This window comes from Dasypus novemcinctus, chromosome 12, assembly GCF_030445035.2.
Source record: "Dasypus novemcinctus isolate mDasNov1 chromosome 12, mDasNov1.1.hap2, whole genome shotgun sequence".
In the NCBI taxonomy this organism is placed as follows: Eukaryota; Metazoa; Chordata; class Mammalia; order Cingulata; family Dasypodidae; genus Dasypus; species Dasypus novemcinctus.
In genome coordinates, this window is record NC_080684.1 from 66,020,529 (window position 1) to 66,037,745 (window position 17,217).

A 17,217-nucleotide genomic window follows, 5' to 3' on the forward strand; every position below is an offset into this window, starting at 1 on the left:
ATTTGGGAGGTTGATGTTTAGTGAGTCCTGTGCGGCAGTCATCGCACATCATTCCTCCCAAGGTCAAGAAGGTCTTAGTTGTTGACAGTGATAATTTAGCCCTGAGCCAAACTACTGTTAAATCGTCTATCTAGAGGCAAAGAAGCTCAAACTTTTATTCTCCATCACCATGTCACCTCTGTACTCAATTTTCCCCCATTACTGGTCCACATTTTCCTGTGAAATTCCACATTTTTCTCTTACTGTCAGAGAGAGAGAAAGAGAAAATTTTATTTTGTAATAATGCCAAAACACATGTGTTTGTTCAACTAGCGCGCTGTACTGCTGGAACTTGGGAATGATTCAGCTGACGATACGCTTGTCATCTGCATTTACACATGCAGACTCGCTCTGCTGGTAGTGTGCCAGTCTCTGGCCATTTGCTGTGTGTGTATTTTCCCCTTTCTGCCTAGTTTAAAGATTCCTATAATCTTACATGCAATACCTCTTGTCACTTCACACTCTAGAGGTAAAAGTGAATGAGTGCTGCTTAGTAAACAATGCTGTTTTCAATAGATTTTTATTTTTAAGCCTCAGAAAAATCATTATTCACAGAAGGTAGCTCAAGAATTTAGCCTGGCGGAAAGTAGAAACTTGATAAGTTTAGTTGTTAAAAAATCTGATTCTGTCAAATAAATGTGTTTTGAGCTGGTCGGTATCAAATTAACCTTTGCTCGCTACAATTGGTTTTAACGCTAGGAGAAAAAACAGACTTTTAAATCATTTAAAAACTTTGGATCTTGTAAAGACAACTTTTAAGCACCTGGCCCTGAACCAACTAAATAGTTGGTTACCTTGATGCGTGGCCAACTTTTCATCCATCTGTGCGTCAGCCAGAGTATGTGACCTCCTTTTTTCATTATGATTTACTTAGATATAATAGATGCCCTGCTCTTGGTTTTCTCCTTATGTACTATGCATATGTCTAATGAGAGCCCTTTGAATATTATCTTACAACTGGGAAGAGTCAATCTTCAAAATTCCACAATATAACAGTTTTTAAAGAGCAAGAGTTATCTCATTTATATCCAGTGTCTGGCACAATGATTAGGGATATTGCAAGTACTCTCTAAATATGTGATGAGGGATGGATGGATGGATGGGCAGGCGGGCGGGTGGGTGGATGAATGAATGGACACATATGCTAAAATCCTGTTCATGTTTAAGTAGCGTATTCCTTCTTGAAACTGAACTTCTAGGACATGCCTAAATAATGTCATAGCCCAAAAATTGTGAAGTCAGTTTATTTTTATTTGATTCCCAGTTCCACCAAATCAAGCTTTTGTACCACGGGCAAGGTACTTAAGCTCTCTGTGCTTCTCTTTGCTAATTTCTTCTTTTGTAATTTGGGGGTAATAGTAGTATCTCATAGGAATGTTATGAGAATTGAATGTGACAATACACATAAAGTGCTTGGGATAGGGCCTGGCATGTAGGAAGCTGCTCTGTAATGTTTCTGTTCTTATTATATTACCTTCAAAGAAAAAGTAGAATTGCAATGTGCTGTGTCAACAGACAAACTGAAAAAATGAATGGAAACTTAATTACACTTGACAAATGCCTATGTTCTTGTGGCTGTGAAAGGATGTTCTTGGTAATGCCCTCGGTTTTGAGAGTGTCTTGGGAAAAGGAAAGCTGGGCTCACAGTGAGCCCAAACTGAGGCTGCTAATGAAACCTAGTGGTTTCATATGGTGGGCACAGCATAAGAGCCATCATTGGGCTTTTCTGATTACCTGTGATAAGTAAACAAGAATTAGCATGACTATAGAATTTTTGTCCAAACAAGGAAGAGAGTGCTATTATAATTAAATATAATAATGAGGACAAGTAGAATGCTTCTAAGCCAACTGATATTGATGATTATCCTGATGCTGTTGAAATAGTTAAAAAAAAAAAAAGAGTTCTATTACTTTGAAGTACAGTATACACTTCCAATACATATATGGTCTGGTCCATATAAAAAATTTTCTAGAATCTTCTACCTTTGATGGGTGTCTTACCTTGAAATGCCTTCCAGAAGAGGATAAATGGATCATTTATCCTACCTCTGTTTTGTTTCATTCATTAGTACATAAAATGAACTTCTATTGTTTTTAGATCTCAGTTACTTTCCCCAATCTCAGTGCCAGCTACTGGGGCTGTTAGTGGAGTGCAAATTCCTCATCTATGGTAGACTGGAAAGTAATGGGAGAGGATGACATGAGTTAAGAATTGAGTTTCTCCTTAATCCAAATTTTTAACCAATGATTACCTACCTGAATTGAATTCTATTTTTCTAGAGTAGAGAATCATAACCGTTACAGTTCAGTTAACCCAGGCTCTTTGATGTACAATTGAGGAAAATGAAAATATTTAAATTAGTGGCTTTCATAGGTTGTTCATTTTCTTCATGTTAGAACCAGACCAGAACTCAGGTTTCTGTTGTTGAATCAAGAGCTCTTTTCAGTGCCCCGGTTAAATCAGCAAAGAATTTTGTAGACTAAATAAGTTAAATACACCCTCTATGTTCTTTACCGCTGAGACTTTCTACAAAATAGTATAAAATTAGGGAATTATTTACATCTGGATTCATCCTCTTGTGAGAGTATTTGGATTTGAGAGCAAGTGGCACCCTGCCAGTGACAAATGGAGGCACTGCGATTGCCTTCCCATCATCCGCTACCTTTTATGGTGTGGAGGGATTTCTTGCTTTCCTTTGTGACCCAGCTGTGAAGCAGCTGTTGTTTGGTCCTGCTCTTCTACTCTCATAAAGCAGCTTTCCTAGCCACCATCAGATGTTTTAAACTATTGCAGCACAAGTGTCAGTTCTGAGCTCAGGCCTGCCGGATAGGGGCCAATCACCATAGCCACTCCAAATGCTCTTGTCAAACAGTTTGGAGCTGGAGAGATCAAGTGAGTGCTCATGGAGATGGTCATGACAAACGAGGAGTACCCATTGCATTGCATAAATGGCCCAGCTGAATGGTTTGGAGTCGTTGCTAATAGGGGATTTCCAATTGCAGAAATTCCCTAAATGGATATCACATCGAATAAGTAACCATCTAAAGTAAACTTTCCTATTGGACACCATTTTCCATGAATGTTTGGTGCTGTCTTATGGACATAGAATGTTGATAAAAGGAGTGGCTTCTTGTTTTCCCCTTGAGGAGGGGATGTATTGACATTGATGACAGTAGGAGTGAAATTTTGGGTATCACACCTCGAAATTTAGTCAGATCTACCCACTGGAAACTATGCTCTCTATTACATAGGTAATAGTACTTCAGGGAAAGTATGCATTTAAAAAGTGTGCATTGATTACTTGCTTTTTCAAGGTATTCTATGTTCTTCATGCATTTATAAGCACCTACAGTCATCTGGCCCTTGACTAAGTGATGACTAAACAATTCCCCTAAAGAGATCTACAATTAGAAGAAGAGATTAAAAAAGCTGTTTACCATACCATACGCCAAGTGTTACAACCTCAAGTAGGAGTCAAGTTCTGTGAAGCTTCCAGGAAAAAGGATGCAACTTGGAGAATTCTGGGAAGGTTTAATTTGGCCATTACCATAATTGGAAAGCTATCTAAGATTTCTGAAAGTAGATTTTTAAAATATTAACTTCTGTTTTTCAATTAAACTAAGAAAAAAAACTAGGCATTAATGTTTATGACCAGTCACAATTTTTATTGTGATTTTCTGGATTCTTTTTAGAAATCCTCATTGCCTCATCTTTTGTGGCTGACATTCTCTCTCCCTTCCCATTCACAGCTAGACATTCTGGCAGAGTTGTCTCTAAGTACAGTGTCCATTTCTTCACTCCATTCTCTCAAATTTCCTCTTACTGCCTCTGGCTTCAGGGCCTATTATTCCTTAGAAATGCACCTTTCTGAGGTCATCAGTGATGTCTGTGTTCCTAAATCTAGTGGTTATTTTTCAGCATTTGACACAATTGACAATTTTCTTGGAATACTGAATTACCTTCCCTTCTGCTTCGTGATTCAGCCTCAGCAACAAACCACATCCTTGACATCTCACATGTCCCAAAGGTGTCTCAGTCTTTACAGTTCCCAAAACTGAGCACATAATCATATGGCTGGTATTCTTTTTCTAGAGCTTCCTTAAAAAATTACTGCAAATTCTAAGTGGCTTAAAACAACAGAAATGTATACTTTCCCAGTTCTGGAGGCTAGAAATCTGAAATCAAGGTGTTGGCAATGCCAGGCTCTCTCTCTGAAGGCTCTAGGGAAGAATTCTTCCTGGCCTCTTCCAGCTTCTCGTGTTTCCAGGCATTTCTTAGCTTGTGGCAACATAACGCCAGTCTCTGCCTTTGTCCTCACGTGGCTGTCTTCTTCCTGTTTGGCTCCAGATTTCTCTCTTTTTTTCAGGTTTCTAATAAATTTACCAGCAGCAAAGTCAAACACAAGTCCATTTACCCAGAGAACTGAAAAAGCAGTCTCCCAGTATGACATCGTATATAGCATTGTTCTCTGTAGAACTGAAGGTAAATGATAGATTAATAAACACTACAAGAAGGCTGATATTGTTCTGTTTCTCAGCTTTTTTTTTTTTTTTTACATTAGGATGCATTTTTCCCCCATTTACTACCCTATTATTAATACCTTGCATTAGTAAGGTATATAAATTACAGTTCTGAAAGAACATTTCTATAATTGTATTATTAACTATATATAGTTCATCATGTAAAATAGGGTTCACTGTGTTGTACAGTCCTATGTTTTATCTTTTAATTTTTATTCTAGTAGCATATCTATGACCTAAAATTTCCCCTCTTAACCACATTCACATATGTATTTCAACGGTGTTAATTATATCCCCAATGTTGTACTACCATCACCACCACCCATTTCCCAAATTTTAGTCAACCCCAACAGAAATTCTTTACAAATTAAGCATTAACTCCCCATTCCCTACCAACAGCCCAGCCCCTGGTAACCTATAATCTAGATTCTATTAATAACTCTATCAGCTTGTTTATTCTATTATTTCATATATGTGAGATCATGCAGTATTAGTCCTTTTGTGCATGGCATATTTCTCTCAGTGTAAAGTCTTCAAGATTCATCCACGTTGTTATATATATCAGGTCTTCATTCTTTTTAAGCTGAATTATATTCCATTGTATGTATGTATATTCCACATTTTGTTCGTAAATTCATCACTTGGTGAACACTTGAGTTGCTTCCATCCTTTGGCAATTGTAAATGATGCTGCTAGGAACATCAGTGTGCAAAATATCTGCCCCAGTCCCTGCCTTCTGTTTTTTTGGATATATACCTAATAGAGGGATTGAGGAGTCATTTGGTAATTCTATGCTTATCTTTCTGAAGAGCTACCAAACTGTCTTCCACAGAGGCTTTATATACCATTTTACATTTCCATCAGCAACTAATGAGTACTCCTATTTCTCCACATCCTCTGCAACACTTGGAATTTTCTGTATTTTTTTTTTAAAGTTGCCTTTCTAGTGGTATGAAATGGTATCTCATTGTGGTTTCGATTTGCATTTTCCAAATCACTAGAGATATTGACTATCATTTTTCATTTTTTTTGTACAATTGTTTCACCTTCAGGAGAAGGCTTTCTTTCCTGTGTTCATCTCTGGGAATCTTGATCTGTTCTGTTTAATTCACCATTCTTCAGGCTCTGTTGTCACCCAGAGTTCCAAGCTGGTGAAAATTGTCCTTTTATCAGTTGATTCTGAGGGGAGACTTTTCTAGGGTATATCTAATTTCACCATGTTGATGATTTCACTCCTCTCCTCTCTCTTACGAAGACCCCAGCCATGTTGGATTTGGGGCACACCCTAATCCAGAATGACCTCATCATAACTTGATTTACAAAACAGGCAAAGACCTTTTTTCTAATAAGACCACATTCACAGCTACTGGGAGTTACAACTTGAACATGTCATTTTGGAGGATGCAATTCACCCCACAACACTTTATAAACCTGGAACTCTTCCAGCATTATATGTCTTGGTAAATAAGGTGTTTACTACCTTCCTTTCACAATCCAGAAGCCTAGAAGTGATCTTGTTACTTCTGTCTCCCTCATCCCACCACCCCCTATCCTATCCATCATGAAATCCTGTCTGCTTTACCTAATTATCTGTCATGCCATTCTACTAATCTTTATCTTCACTATTACCTCCATCACTCTAGATTAAGCCTGTACTGATCTGCCTTTGACCCCTTTGCGCACTTCCAGCTTGTTCTTTATACTGTACTCAGAACGATCTTACCAAACACCAGGTAATGACCCACTTATTTAGTAGTATCACCTAAAAGGCAGGTGAGCTCGGTTTTTCCCTGTCTTATAGCATGTCACACCTTCAGTTTTTAGCTCTCCTTCACTCACCCTGGTATTCATTTGTTCTTGTTTGTGTTCCTGCCACAAAAATTTTACCTTTCTGCTTTTCTACTTAGAATACTTTGCGACTCTAGTTTAACTCCAATTTAATCAGACTGTTCTAGTTTGCTAAAAACTGTCTAAAGCAATAGACCAGAAATGGGTTGGCTTTTACAAAGGGAATTTATTAACTTAAAAACTTACAGTTCTGAGGCTGAGAAAAATGTCCAGATCAAGGCATCAGGCAACACTCTCTCTCTTTAAGAATGGCTGCGGGCAATCCTGGGACTCCTCTGTCAAATGGGAAGGAACCTAGCAGTGTCTCCCTTCTTCTCTAGGTCTTTTTTTTTTTTTTTAATGAGATTTATTTATTTTATTTATTTCCCCCCCCCCCCCCCCCCCCAGTTGTCTGTTCTCTGTGTCTATTTGCTGTGTGTTCTTCTTTGACCTCCTCTGTTGTTGTCAGTGCCACGGGAATCTGTGTTTCTTTTTTGTTGCATCATCTTGTTGTGTCAGCTCTCCATGTATGTGGCACCATTCCTGGGCAGGCTGAACTTTCTTTCGCATTGGGCAGCTCTCCTTACGGGGCGCACTCCTTGTGTGTGGGGCTCCCCTACATGGGGGACACCCCTGCGTGGCACGGCACTCCTTGCACGCATCAGCACTACGTGTGGGCCAGCTGCACACAGGTCAAGGAGGCCCGGGGTTTGAACCGCAGACCTCCCATGTGGTAGACAGATGCCCTATCCCCTGGGCCAAGTCCGTTTCCCTTTCTCTAGGTCTTGTTGCTTTCACCTTCCCAGTTTCCATGGCTTCCTCTCTCAGCTTCCATGGGTTTCTCTCTGTGTTCCTATGTCTCTGTCTGTCTTTCTCCACATTTATCCCATTTATAAAGGAATCCAGTTAGAGGATTAAGATCCACCCTGGGTCATGCCTTACTGAGTTAATCTAATTAAAATGCCCTTAACCGAAGTGACCTAATCAAAGGTCTCACCCACAATAGGTTCACACTCACAGGAATGGATTAGCTCTAAGGACGATTTTCTGGGCTGCGTAGAGTCTTGAAAGTATCATATATACACACCTTTTTTCATTCAAACATCAATTTCTTAGGTCACCTTTCCTGACATCTCCAACTATGTAAAACAGTCAGAGGTCAAACTCACATTCCCTGATTTTGATCCACTCATAACAGTTTCCGATCTGGAAGCTTATGAGGGCAGGGGTTGTGTCTGTTTTTATTTGCTGTTTTCATTTTAGTGCTTATCACCATGCTAGGCACATGGTAGGTGCCCAATAAATATTTGTTGGATTTAGGGAATCAATGAATAAATTGAATAAATTGGTAATTTCATGGTTTTTATTAAAAGTAGATATTTTTGTTTGGTTTGTGATTCAAAGATAAAGCTATATGCATAATTCTAAATTCTAACTATGATAAATTTTAGAGACTAGGGAGCTGATGCTCAATTTGTGAAGATTTTGTAATAAGGTTAATATGTGGGTATGACTGAGGTTTAAAAGGGAAAGTTTAGAGCTGTGGATGTCACTAGAAGGAAAGCTAAAGGATGAAACATGGGACTGTATAACATAGTAAACCCTGTTGTGGACAATGAATGTGGTCAAATATAAGAATGTTCTTCTGTGAATTAGAACAAATGTATGTTAACTGTTATAGTTAATAGCACAAGTAAAAGGAAGTTCTTTCATGAACTAAAGAAAACAAATGTACAACAATAATACAATGTGTTACTGTGTTAATAATAGGGTGGTATATGGGGAAAAGTTTCCACCTAATGAAAACTATGGGCAATAGTTATTAGTACTATTTTAATAATCTTCCATCAATTGTAACAACGGTAACTTCTGTTAAAAAAGAAAATTACAAAAAATTGCTATTATCAATTGTAACTAATGTTCCACACTGATGCAAATGCAAGTTGTTCTTGGTGAAGTGGCATATGGGAATCGTGTATTTTATGCATGATTGTTCTGTAACCCCATAGTTCTCTAATTAAAAAAAGTAATGATACGCATAACTTTTTTGTTTTAGGAGGTACAGGGGATTGAACTTGGGACCTCATACATGAGAAGCAAGTGCTCAACCACTGAGCTATACCCACTCCACAAAATTATATTTGTACTACTCATGCTCTTTATTTTTTTATTTCATTTTATTTTAATTTTTAGGAGGTACCAGGGATTGAACCTGGGACCTCATACATGCGAAGCAGGCACTCAATCACTGAGCTACACTCACTCCACTGCATAACTTTTAAAGTTATAGTAAATTTAAAGTAAATTTTAATTTTTAAAGTAAGATTTAGTAAAGTAAAATTTATATACTTTAAAAATGTATAACAATCACAAATTTAATTCACAGCAAAAATTCTACTTCCTTCATATGAACTTCTTTAGGCATTTTAATACAATATCTGAATGCTGTTTTTATCAATTAAGATTATAGATGGATAAGGTGTTGGTTTTAACTTGACTTTGAGCTTAGTGTAGAAATGTAATATAGTGGCCCAGGTGGAGCCAAAGCTGAGGTTATATTCTATCAAATTAATTATCTGAAATGTCATTACAGTATGTGTGGATGACCTCTTTAAGCTTGACAGGAAATTATAATAACTAACAGATGTAGAAAGGAAATGAAAACTTGTAGTATAACAGTAAATCTGAGTAAGCTAAACACTGTCAGTTATGTAATATTTGTGGAAGTTTGCTATTTTGTGTTTATACCTTAAAATCCAATATTTTTACTCAAAATGTCAAAGCTGTGTACTAAGCAACAGAGTTAAATTTTAATAGCCTTTATATTTAAAAATTATCAAATATTGAATATAAATATTTGTGAAAGGCAAGTTATAATTTGCAATGGTAATTTATAATGGACCCATATGTTTATGTTTTTTACTGTTTTTTAAATATAATATTTTTGTTCTTATTAATAACATAATGATTAAAAAGGAAGTAGGCGAGATGTTTTTTCTCTTGCTTCTCACCTTGCCATTCTTGCAATTTATTTTCCTTATACCATCTTTTCATGCAAAGTACTAGATATCTGGTGCTCTTACTTCTTGCCACTACTTAGTCTATGGCTTCCCATTATACCATTCTTTCTGAATTAGTCTTCATACTCTATTCCCTTAGCATATGAATCAAACAGAACTCTATTACCCAGCTACACTTGAATCTTTCTACTCAGACCTGCTTCCACAGCCTTCACCATATAAACAAATTATACCTGCACTCACCCAGAAGCCACAAGCCAAAAACTGCAGAGTCATCCTTAACTCTTCTTTTTACCTTACACCTGTACTCATTCTATCTACCGCTTCTCTGAGCCTATGTTCAAAAGAGATCCCAAATCTAATACTTCTCACCATCTCCACTGGTCTCAGCTTAATCTAAGACATGGAGTATTAATAACCTCCCAAGAGGTCTCCCTGTTTCCTCTTTTGCTCCTCCCATAGTCAACACACCCAACATTTTAGAGTGGTCTTTTTAAAAAAACGTAAGTGAGATCATGCTGTACCTCTATTTAAAATCTTCCATTGGTGGTCTTTCTACTTAAAATAAATTTCAAACTCCTTCCAGTATCCTACTAGGCCACACAGTATTGGTCCCTACCATCTCCCATGGAAGAACTTTTATCATTAATGTAAAGGCAGTGGCCACCAGAAGTTCTGAGGGGAGGGGGTGGGAGAGGGGAAGAATAGGTGTAACATGAGGGCAATTTGGGGACCTTGGAATTGGCCTATATGAGATTGCAATGACCAGATACAGGCAATTATATATTTTCTCATAACTCCCAAAATTGTGTGGGGCAAAGTGTAAGCTATAATGTAAACTGTAGTCCGTGCTTCAATGTGTATTCATCAGTTTTAACAAATGTATCGCACTAATGAAGGATGTTTTTAATGTGGGAAAGTGTGAAAGGGGGAAGGGTTGGAACATATAGGAATCCCCTGTATATTTTTTTATGTAACATTTATGTAATCTAAACTTCTTCAAAAATTAAAAAAAAGAAAAAATGTACCAAACCAAAAAGAATAAAAAAGAACCATTTGCTATGAATCTCTGTAAGACATGGTGCCTAATATTTCAATCATGCTAGAGTTTTGCATGGCTCGCTCTCATTCCCCTATAGGTCATGCTTTAATGCTACCAATGCCTTTTCTTGACCCTTCATCTAATGTAACCCCACCCCACAGTAGTGGATTGCTCTGTCCTCTTAGGCTGGCTTAACTTTCCCTGAAGCACTTAAGATTGACTAACAGCATTACCTGTTTGTGTGTAAACTATACTTTCCACCGTTGGAATCCAGCCATTGTCTTGATTACCAAGGCTTGAACACAACCTGACACATAACAGAAACTTAATCCATCTTTATGTGCGAAACAATACATCACTGAAGCATTCTTTTTCCCTTCTCAGTAGACTTCAGTGTACATTTCTGTATTCCTGAGATACTTAGTTCAACCACTAACGCAGCTTTCTTTTAAAAGTCTGCTGTAGATGTAGGCTTCTCTGCCCATCAGTCTTGAGATACCTAGGTTAGCAGTGGATCTTGATCTTTCTTTCCTGGTTTAAATAATATTGAATGAGTTTAACATGTTTTTATAGGTGTATTGGCCATTTGTATTTTAATATTTACAAATTGATGGTTTGTGCCCTTTGCTCATATAATGTTCGACTTTCAGACTAGGAATTCAGCTGCATGTGAATGATATACTTGTTTTATTTGAATGAAACTCGGTCAGTTGCAATCTTTTATCCTACTTGGCCAACTATACAATTTCACCCGCATATGTGAACTTAAATCCGGTAGGAGATGGAGGCTGACCTGCTCATCTTAGTTAGAGCTGACACCTTTCTTTACCTTGACATTTGAGGGCATTGTAGCGGGATCCAGCATGGGTTTCTGGGTGGCTTTGCTCAAGATGAGAGTTCTCATTCTGGGTTCCAGCCTTGTCCTAGGAACACCACACAGCCATCACTCCCTTTTGTTGTCTTGGGCCCTACTCTGGGCAGTGTTCCTGTACAAAATGTGACCTCCCCTTTCTCCTCTAGCTGCCCTCAGTGGTAATTGGCATACATATTCAATGTTCTTAAGTCCTATGACAAGGTGTTCCCAAGGGAGTTGTCTTCCTGGCAGCTTCTGCTTTGGGATGTTTAGTAAAAGAGGGTGCAAAAAGGCCTGAAATGAATGGAAAGTGGGATTTAGAGTACAATTCAGGGAGGAAGAATACAAATTAATATCTGTAAATTATTTACTCACATTCTCTTTGAATCAGGTAGCCTTGTTCTGTTACATTTTAATTTTTTTCTAGGAGTGCATTTTTCTATCCCTAAATAATGAATGACACAGGGAGAGATGCTTTGAGAATAGGAAGATAAAATATTTAATTGTGTAAGTTAACACTGTCCCTACCCCTTCACTTTGTTTCTTTTAAGGTTATCTCTGTTCAACAATGTGCATTGACTTGAGGTATATTAGGGTTAAATAGTTTGTTGTAAATCATCTTGGTTTATAGGAATAAGTTGAACTGTTAGATTTTTTTTTAATTCTGTTTTTTTTTAGAGGAGGAAACATATTTATATCCTGAAGAAACTTCACGTATAAACATTGTGAGGCTTAAGATCTTAAGACGAACTACCAAATAATGCTCCTTTTATTTATAAATGGTGGGTCTCACAAATTAATTTTCCAAGACTACTGCTTAATAGTTTTTCTTTTAAATTTTCTTGAACTATGATTCATGATTAAACAATACATTTACCAAACTACACATAAGTTTTTAACCCCTTTTTATTGACTGCTTCCCTCCCTTATTTATTGTTCATAAAGATGTACATTTGAATGTGAAATGAAGATGATTTTCATTGTTAGAATGTAAAAAATGACTGATGCTCGTAACCATCAAACATTCCCCAAAAGTAAATACTAAATACGTGGAAGTGGACACTAGATGCAGAATTTTCTACCTCACCCTTGTTGCTCAAAATTTTTAGAGCTTAAAGCAGCCTCTGCATAAGTAATAAGAAGACTGAAGGGAAATGCTCTGGTTTGCTCTTTGTGTAATTCTATTTGGTATTCCTGCCAGTGCCAAACACACCCTGGTTAGGATATAAATATTTGGTTGAGAATGTGGGCCGATTCTGAAGAACTCTTTTTATAGTTTTAGAGACTTTAGTTGGTATGACAGTTTCCAGATGTGAAATGGAGAAACTACTACTCCGTTCACAGCTCTGTATTTTCTGCTAACATGTGAATGTGAATAAGTAAGAGAGTAACTGTAAGTAGGTAATATAAATAGTGGTAGCCCACATATTTATCAACTGGTTTTTATAATTAAAGAACATTGGGATGACTATAGAAAAAAAGGTGAAGTCTTGTGGAAAAAATCTGGTTTATGAAAAAAGATTAATGGGCAAAATGATAATATATTTAAGTCATAATGTAATGCTAGGTCTTGGTGTTTTCAGTTGTCATTCCAACTGACATTCCAAATGACCTGCTACAGATGTGATGATGAATGTCCTAAGTAACTTGTTACTAAATGCAAATATATACAGTTTACTTTTTAAAAATGAGACAGAATTGAAGCAGAAGCCCATGACAATGCAATTTTCTCTCATATTTCATATTCTTCTGTCCTTTTTTTAAGTGGGAGTTCCAGGAATTATCAGGGAATTTTTTGTGAATATATGAAAATCTATGTGTCTATTTTTATTTTTGTATGCTTTGTAGTTGGTGAAAGTGCTTATCAGCCATAAGCAGAGATGCTGTTTGTCTTGTACGCCACTCAGGTGGGCGTCTGTTTCAGAATAGTGGTAGTAACATTCAGTTTAGATAGGAAAACAGAATAAGTCAGCTGAAAACTAAAAACGGATCCTACACTGTGAAATAGACTATATAAACGTTACAGACTTTTTTTCCCTTATGGGTATTTGTCTTATTGCTCAGTCAGAAGGGGACTTGGTAAGGCCTAATTATGAATGGAGATAGCATTTTTTCATAAGTTTAAATAATATCTTTCCCCCCTAACACTTAGTACAGTACTACAGATAATATGCTAAGTATAATATAAATAAGTTCATAATCTCCAATCCCTAATTCCTAGGTACTGGTGAAGTCCTTGGTCAGGAAAATGCCTTTACCCTGGTTCTTACCTTCCTTGTTCTCCTCCCATATCCTATAGTGCTCTGCGCTGCTTAAAGTCATTCTAGTTACTTCTTTGTATGATCACTAATTTACTAACTGCAGAGACCTTCTAATCTGGAATTGCTCAAAGTTCTGATGTTAAATTCAGAAGTATTTACCAAGTATATTACTATAGTTATGTTTTTATGTCCTTTACTTCCCAACCTTTTATACTGTCAATTGCTCTTTGCTTCAATATATTGGATTTTTGCTGTTTTAACTGATTTGATTGTGCTAGTACACTAAATTATCATCCACAAATTACAAATACTTAATTTAACTAGGCTTAAAATTTTCAAAACTTAGAATTCAACTTCAAGCTCTCTATTTTATCTATTAAAAGACTTGGTCTGGTGTCTTATTCTAGGTCTCACAGCTACTTATGGCAAAAAATCACCTAGTAAGTTTTGTAACGCTAGTGTGGTAATAATAATGCCTCCTTAAAAGATTATGGTATCATCATAATTAAAGGACAAGGGAAATCACTGTGAATTGAAGCTGTCACAGAGGGCTTTTTAAAAGACACTTCAACTGAGACTTGAAGCCTAAAATGGATGTAGATAAATAAAGAAATATAATAACACTCCAGGTCAGACAAATAGTTATGTGAAGACATAGGGACTATCTTCAGGGATAAGGAAATTGACCTGATAGGGTCTAGAGAATTTATCCAAGAAGATTTGAACTAGATTTTCGAAGACATCAAAAAGTAGGCTGATTATCAAATAGAAAGAGTGGAAACAGGAGCTATTAAAGTGTTTTTTAGCATGGGCATAATATAAACAATTCTTTTTAAAGAATATTAATCTGGCCCTGTTGAGTATGGTGAAATGAAGTATGGTAGTCAGCTAATCTGAGAATCTGTTATAGTACTCTTGTGTGAGATGAAGGGGCCTTATATTTGGGGGAGGGAATGACACAATAGTGGGAGACATTTTATAGGAGAATCATGAAACTTAGTTTCCAGTAATATAGGAGATTGTGACTAGATTGTGAAATTGGTTAAAGATAATTTATGGGTTTTTGATTTTGGTAATCTTTTGGTGTCACGAAGTTGGAAAGAAGAATTCTTCTATGGCAATATTAAGAAGAAAAATCTAAGAATGTCAGAGCTTTATGTGCCAGATCTAAAGCTAATTATTTCCCATTGATTTGTGCTTTTTTTCTTAAAAGCCCTGTGAAATCATTATTAATTGTGTTCAGTTTTTAAAATCAGGGAAAGGAGACCCAGAGATATTATAAAATGTACCCAGAATCACACAGTTAAATAAGTTGAGACAGCAGAATTCAAACACAGGTCTGTCCTAATTCAGTTACTTTCAATGAGGTTGGAAAAATGAACTGATTGTTAAGTTTTCTGAGGTCAATTCCCTTATTTATTGGTATCTTTATTTTATGCCTCCTGCTACTAGGACTTGAAGACAGGAACTCTGTGTTTTTCACTGATGTATCTTCAATTCTCAGAACAGTGAAAGTCAAATAGAAGGCATTCAATAAATAACTTTCAATATATAAAAACAAGGAAATAAGTAAATTAACAAATCACAGAGCTGGCAGTAGAAACTGAGCTCCCCAACCCACATTCCCTTATTGTCATGTACCACCACAGTACCTTTTTCTCAGTTTCTTAACCACCACATGTGACCAAATTTCCCAACCAATATATAAAAGAAAAATGGTGCTTAATATGAGGAGTTTGTACAGCCATTGCATACTCCATAGTGCTTAATTGTAGAAGATGCCAGCATCATCTAAAAGGCCATGTAAAAAACCTGTGAGAAGTGACCGTTTCTTCTTCTTCCTTCTTAATTACCATCCTTCTCAAATAATAATAGTTGAAAGAATAAATTTGATTAAAAATCATGCTACCTCCCAATACCGTGATTCTTTCCTGGGACCCAGTAATATTAGAATGAGTCTGGTTGACTTCTGTATTTGGTTACCTTTTGGTTTTATATGCTCTTACAAGAATTTTACTTTCCTTCTTATTTGACACTTGAATAAGTAAATAATGGTCAAAGCAGAAAGAGAGGACATTGCACAGGGTTGCAATATTTCATCTGGAAAAGAGTGTACTGGCCTTTGATGTATTTATTCTGAACCTACAACTTTGTGGGGCTCATTGCTTTTAATAACCTGGTCCACTGAGCAACCAGAGACCACTGTTCTTTGTGTTCTGATACATGTTTCTAAAGCTACATACTGTTTTTTTGTCAGTGGACTATGCACAAGGTTGTATTTCCCATTTTACTATGGCACTGATAATGACCCAGTTACTTCTCTTCTGTCCTTAAAGACTTGTGGAAGAAAGTTCATTAGCCCTTTTTTATCTTTGCATTTAACCTTTGCATTTACGCTCTACCCTTTACCAAGGATAGATTTCATTTTGCATTTTACTTTTTATCATCATTATGATATCAATGACAGTTCTTTGTATAAGATTTTGTTATATATACAGTCTCACAAATATATGGTCAGTCCTTAAATCATCAATGGAAAATGTTACCATATAAGAATTTTGGTTCAGAAGTAACAATCAGGTGAACACCAAAGTCGAAGAATGTGTATTTTTAGAATCTGCCTGCATTTATATGGTTCCATTAAAACTCAATTTACCTCAAACAAAACTTCCCATATATTTGTTTATTTTCTTCTGAGAATGATGCGAGTATTTACCTAAAACCATAGCCAGGAACTGAGGCTATGACTGTGATGAAACTGGAAGCCATTGAGTGTGTGCTTTGGGTAGATTGTACAAGGCATGGGACTGTGAACCATGTGGTGGATGATGAACTATTGTTAACAGTTCAAATATGAGAGTGTTCTCTCATGAACTATAATAAATATACAATATTAATACATGGTGTTAATAGGGGTGTGTGTGGAAAAAATATATCAAATGTAAGCTGTAAACCATAGCTAGTAGCAATATTTTGATGATGTTCCTTCATAATGTATAACAAATTTCCCACAACAATGCAAAGTGTTGATGGAGGGGTGATATATGGAAATTCTGCAGGTTAAGCATGATTGTTTTGTAAGCTCACAACTTTTCTAATTAAAAAAAAAATACGTTAAGAAAACAAGCTAGAAAGATGAGCTAATTGTAGGATAGCAAAATTTTAGTCCTGGGTGACAGCAGCAAGGATAAGCAATAGCTGTTTTAGCTCCACCAAATTGTGACATAGTTTCTTCATCTATAAAGTGAGCAAATGGGATAAAATGAATTTTAAGTTCATCTCAAAAACTACAATGATTGAAACTCTTTCCAAGGAAGAAGAAAGAACTGAAGGGGAAACAATCGAAGCAAGAAAATGGGGTGCCCCTCCACCCCATTCCTTGAAACTGTCTTATCCTTTTTTTTCCCCCCCATCACTTTTTCTCTTGCTTACCTGGCTTCTTCTTTTCAGAATTCACTGTTGTTTTCAATTCTTCTAATCTTAGTGTTTCCCACCATATCTGACCTTGGTCTTCTCTAACACATTCTCTTTGAGCATCTTCATTTAGATAAAAACGGAACTTCTTACTACTACTTCTCCTTCTCCTTCTCCTCCTCCTTCTCCTTCTTATTCCTCTTTACATTGATGATTACCAAGAAGACATTGGTCTATTTT

The 17,217-nt window shown here is 36.5% G+C and overlaps 1 protein-coding gene across 4 annotated transcripts in view; it reads left to right on the top strand.

Annotated features, from left to right (window-relative positions):
- TMTC2 (transmembrane O-mannosyltransferase targeting cadherins 2) overlaps positions 1–17,217 on the top strand; it is a 456,130-nt gene that overhangs the window by 331,587 nt on the left and 107,326 nt on the right. The window lies entirely within an intron of this gene.